Below are 6,203 nucleotides of genomic sequence, written 5' to 3' on the forward strand. Positions count from 1 at the left end.
TTTAAACAGAGTCACGCTCCATTCATCGGAACGGGGCATGGTGGCGCCTTGAGCGGGATGACGTTGAGGAGCTATTTCGTCTTTTTGGTTCAGATTGTTGGTTTTCTTCTACCTTGCTGCATTGCTCATGAGAACGCCTGGATTACCGACAGCGACCTATAAACGCTGAACAGATGTAACTCCGAGAGTTACGAAGCTACAAGGAACATCGAGCAACACGGCATCAGCCCCTGTGAGAAGGGTACACTGCTGTCCACGGCCCTCGGAATAACATGGGAGCCGCTGCGACATCGACGTCAAACTGCTTTAAACAGAGTCGCGCTCCGTTCATCGGAACGTTACATGGTGGCAGCGTGAGCGACATGACGTTGAGCAACTATTTCGTCTTTTTGGTTCAGATTGTTGGTTTTGTTCTACCTGGCTGCACTGTTCACGATAACGCCAGGATTACTGAGGGCGACCTGAAAGCGCTGAACAGATGTAATAGCGAGAGTTACGATGCTACAAGGAACTATTAGCAACACGGCATCAGCCCCTGTGGGAACAGTTCTCGGAGTAACATGGGAGCCTCTGCGACATCGAAGTCAAACTGCTTACAACAGAGTCATGCTCTGTACATCTTAACAGGGCATAATGGCACCGTGAGCGAGATGACGTTGAAGAACTATTTCGTCTTTTTGGTTCAGATTGTTGGCTTTGTGGTACCTGGCTGCATCGGTCACGAGAACGCCTGGATTACAGACAGCGACGTGAAAACGCTGAACAGATATAAAACCGAGAGTTACGAGGCTACAAGGAACATCGAGTAACGACATCAGCCCCTGTGGGAACGGTCCACTGCTGTCCACAGCCCTCGGAATAACATGGGAGCCGCTGCGACATCGACGTCAAAATGCTTTAAACAGAGTCACGCTCCGTTCATCGGAACGGGGCACGGTGGCACCGTGAGCGAGATGACGTTGAGGAACTATTTCGTATTTTTAGTTCAGATTGTTGGTTTTGTTATACCTGGCTGCATTGCTCATGAGAACGCCTGGATTAGCGACTACGACATGAAAACACGAAACAGACGTAACTCCGAGAGTTACGATGCTACAAGTAACATCGAGCAACATGGCATCAGCCCGTGTGGGAACAGTTCACTGCTGTCCATGGCCCTCGGAGCAACACGGGAGCAGCTGCGACATCGATGTCAAACTGTTTTAACAGAGTCACACTCCGTTCATCGGAACAGGGCATGGTGGCACCGTGAGCGTGATGACGTTGAGGAACTATATTGTATTTTTAGTTCACATTGTTGGTATTGTTCTGCCTGGCTGCATTGCTCATGAGAACGCCTGGATTACCGACCACGACCTGAAAGAACTAAACAAACGTAACTCCGAGAGTTACGATGCTACAAGGAACATCAAGCAACACCGCATGAGCCCCTGTGGGAACAGTTCTCGGAGTAACATGGGAGCCGCTGCGACATCGACGTCAAACTGCTTACAACAGAGTCACGCTCTGTACATGTGAACAGGGCATGGTGGCACCGTGAGCGAGATGACGTTGAGGAACTATTTCGTGTTTTTAGTGGAGATTGTTGGTTTTGTTATACCTGGCTGCATTGCTCATGAGAACGCCTGGATTACCGACCACGACCTGAAAACACTAAACAGACGTAACTCCGAGAGTTACGATGCTACAAGGAACATCGAGCAACAAGGCATCAGCCCCTGTGGGAACAGTCCACCGCAGTCCCCGGCCCTCGGAGTAACATGGGAGCCGCTGCGACATCGACGTCAAACTGCTTTAAACAGGGTCACACTCCGTTCATCGGAACGGGGCATGGTGGCACCGTGAGCGAGATGTCGTTGAGGAACTATTTCGTGTTTTTAGTTCAGATTGTTGGTTTTGTTATACCTGGCTGCATTGCTCAAGAGAAAGCCTGGATTACCGACCACGACCTGAAAACACTAAAGAGACGTAACTCCGAGGGTTGCGATGCTACAAGGAACATCGAGGAACATGGCATCAGCCCCTGTGGGAACAGTCCACCGAAGTCCCCGGCCCTCGGAGTAACATGGGAGCCGTTGCGACATCGACGTCAAACTGCTTAAAACAGAGTCACGCTCTCTACATCTGAACAGGGCATGGTGGCACCGTGAGCGAGTTGACGTAGAGGAAATATTTAGTATGTTAATTCAGATTGTTGGTTTTGTTGTACCTGGCTGCATTGCTCTTGAGAACGCCTCGATTACCGACCACGACCTGAAAACACTGAACAGACGTAACTCCGAGAGTTATGATGCTACAAAGAACATCGAGCAACATGGCATCAGCCATTGTGGGAACAGTCCACCCATGTCCCCGCCACTCGGAGTAACATGGGAGCCGCGGCGACATCGACGTCAAACTGCTTTAAACAGAGTCACGCTCCGTTCATCGGAACGGGGCATGGTGGCACCGTGAGCGAGATGTCGTTGAGGAACTATTTCGTGTTTTTAGTTCAGATTGTTGGTTTTATTTATTTATTTATTTATTTATTTATTTATACACAGTACCTACAGCGCCCTCATTGGGGCATTATTGTAGGGGGGAACATCATAAATAAGAACAAACATCTAGTACATAATAAATTAGGCAAATGATGCGGTCTACACAGAAAATACAATAAACCCATTCACACGGAAGCAAAAACAAACAAACAAACAAAATAAAAACCATTGTAGAAAGGCAAACATACCCTAAACACACACATACACACTCAAAAAAGATACATCCTAAAATACAGCACTGCTTAAATCATAATACACTCGGACAAGAATTATTGCACTTATATTGACAGGTGGCTTTGCAAATCGGTCAGAAACGATGTAGGAGGAGCGGTAGCGACCCGCGAAGGGAGACAGTTCCAATCATGCACTGTTCGTGGGAAAAAACTATATTTGAATACGTTTATACGGCAATTGTACTCGCGCACCTTAAGTGGGTGGTCAGTGCGGGCGGAAATGTAGCTGGGTTCACTAATGTATTTCTCTTTTGGAATTCCAGTTTTATTATTAAGCACATTATAAAAGAAAGAGAGTCTCAAATATTTGCGCCTGTTTTCAAGTAATGGCCATCCCAACTTCTCGCGCAAACCAGAACTTTTTTGGAAATTGTAATCGCGGACACAAACCTAGCAGCCCGTTTCTGGACGCGCTCCAGCTCCTCAATATTCAGTTTTGTATGCGGGTCCCAAACCGCGGAAGCATACTCAAGTATCGGACGTACAGTAGACATGTATAATGTCTGCTTCAGCGTAAGGGGAGCGTCCTTAAAGTTACGCCTGAGAAAGTTTAATGTGCGACTGGCTTTAGCAGACATGTAATTTACGTGTGTATTCCATGATAGGTCAGTAGAAAAAAAGACTCCCAAGTACTTATAAGTTGAAACTGCGGATAATTCAGTGCTACCAAGGAAATAGTCTGTTTGGAGCAATTGTTTCTTTTTTGTAAACCGGACCAGATTACATTTGGAGATGTTTAGCGCCATATTCCAGTTGTTGCACCAAGAGAATACAGAGTTGAGGTCATGCTGTAGTGAAATTGCATCTGCTTCAGAAGAAATATTGCGGTAGATACAACAGTCATCAGCATAAAGTCTGATTATACTTGAAATGTTACTAGTGAGGTCATTTATAAAAATGAGAAATAGAAGAGGGCCCAAAACCGACCCCTGCGGAACACCTGAAGTTACACCCACACTTTCCGAGCTGACACCGTCGATAACCACGCACTGTCTCCTTTCCGCAAGATACGCCTCAATCCAGGATAAGAGTGAGGTAGGAATATTTAATTTTGAAAGCTTCTGTAACAATAGGTTGTGAGCAACTAAATCGAACGCTTTTCGAAAATCTAAAAATATACAATCTACCTGACCGGCGGAGTTTAAGGAAACAGAAATGTCATGTGTGAATTCCACGAGCTGTGTTTCACATGAGAAGCCGGACCTAAATCCATGTTGAGTCGAACAGAAAATACTATTGTTTTGTAGATGGCTAATTAACTGAGTATAAATGACATGTTCCAGTGTTTTTCACGACACGCTCGTCAGCGATATGGGCCTATAGTTACATGTTTTAGTTTTATCACCACTCTTTTGAATCGGAACGACATTGGCACTTCTCCAGTCAAGGGGCAAAGAAGAATTCTCTAACGATTTCTGAAATAATGCAACGAGATACGGGGCAACTGAAGCTGCACAATTTTTCAAAACGTAATTGTAAATGTTGTCAGGCCCTGGTGCTGATGTAACTTTAATTTTCTGTAATAAAAGCATGATCCCCCGTTCAGAACTTTCTACGTCATTCATTCTGTCAAGGGTGCTGGAAGATTGAAAGTCAGTATGTGTAATAATGGGATCGGAAAACACCGATTGGAAATAAAGATTGAAACTTCTCGCTTTCCCTTTTGAATCTCTTCCAAAATCAGTTGCGTCTAGTATATCAGGCGCAGAGACCCTGCTGTTTCTCTTATTTTTAACATATTTCCAGACTGCCTTTGGGTTTGTATTTAGTTGTTGGCCTAGTGTGCTGAAGTATGCCCTTTTCGCTTTACGGATTTCTTTCGATAAGTTCTTAGTTTGCTTTTTCATCTCGGAGTACAAAGTTAGTGCGGGCGTATCACAATATCTGCGAAAGAGCCGTTTCCGACGGTTGATCATTGCCCGCAACTGTCTATTCATCCAATGCATATCGTCACGACGCTTGGCTGAAATCAAGCGGGATGGGATGAAAGTCTGCGTCAGTGACAAAATTGTAGTTTTAAACAAGTTCCAGAAGAAATCAATATTCAGGGATGGCTGATGTGAAAGAAACTCAGGAAAAAATGCGTCGAGTTCCTGTGACAGCGAAGCATAATCCCCTTTTTCATAAAAAGACACTTTGCGAGGTTGGGTGTGGTGGGTCTTCATAGCATTACAGGATACTTTTGCTAAAACTACATCACGGTGGCTTATGCCTGGCAGCGTTATGACAAACGAGACTAGGCTAGGGTCATTGCAGAAAAACAAGTCTGGCACATTAGCACTGGTAAGGCCGAGTCTGGTAGGGGTTTGAACAAACTGAAATAATGAGTGAGCACCACTTACTTCACGGAAAGCGGTATACAAGAGGGATGCAGTGCGAATTACTGGTTTAAAACAAGACCATTCTACGCTGGGCATACCTGTTATACCTGGCTGCATTGCTCATGAGAAAGCCTGGATTACCGACCACGACCTGAAAACACTAAAGAGACGTAACTCCGAGAGTTACGATGCTACAAGGAACATCGAGGACCATGGCATCAGCCCCTGTGGGAACAGTCCACCGCAGTCCCCGGCCCTCGGAGTAACATGGGAGCCGTTTGCGACATCGACGTCAAACTGCCTAAAACAGAGTCACGCTGTGTACATCTGAACAGGGCATGGTGGCGACGTGAGCGAGATGATGTTGACGAACTATTTCGTCTTTTTGGTTCAGATTGTTGCCTTTGTCCTACCTGGCTGCATCGGTCACGAGAACGCCTGTATTACTGACAGCGACGTGAAAACGCTGAACAGATGTAATACCGAGAGTTACGATGCTACAAGGAACATCGAGCAACACGGCATCAGCCCCTGTGGGAACGGTACACTGCTGTCCACGGCCGTCGGAGTAACATGTGAGCCGCTGCGACATCGACGTCAAACTGCTTTAAACAGAGTCACGCTCCGTACATCGGAACGAGACATGGTGGCGCCGTGAGCGAGATGAAGTTAAGGAACTCTTTTGTCTTTTTAGTTCAGATTGTTGGTTTTGTTCCACCTGGCTGCATTCCTCATGAGCAGGCCTCGATTACCGACCACGACCTGAAAACCCTGAACAGACGTAACTCCGAGAGTTACGATGCTACAAATAACATCGAGCAACACGGCATCAGCCCTTGTAGAAACAGACCACCGCTGTCTCCGGCCCTCGGAGTAACATTGGGGCCGCTGCGACATCGACGTCAAACTGCTTTAGAGTCACGCTCCGTTCATCGGAACGGGGCATGGTGGCACCGTGAGCGAGATGAAGTTGTGGAACTATTTCGTATTTTTAGTTCTCATTGTTGGTTTTGTTATACCTGGCTGCATTGCTCATGAGAACGCCTGGATTACCGACCACGACCTGAAAACACTAATCAGACGTAAATCCGAGACTGATCCGGAGTTCC

This window comes from Amblyomma americanum, chromosome 6 (assembly GCF_052857255.1).
Source record: "Amblyomma americanum isolate KBUSLIRL-KWMA chromosome 6, ASM5285725v1, whole genome shotgun sequence".
In the NCBI taxonomy this organism is placed as follows: domain Eukaryota; kingdom Metazoa; phylum Arthropoda; class Arachnida; order Ixodida; family Ixodidae; genus Amblyomma; species Amblyomma americanum.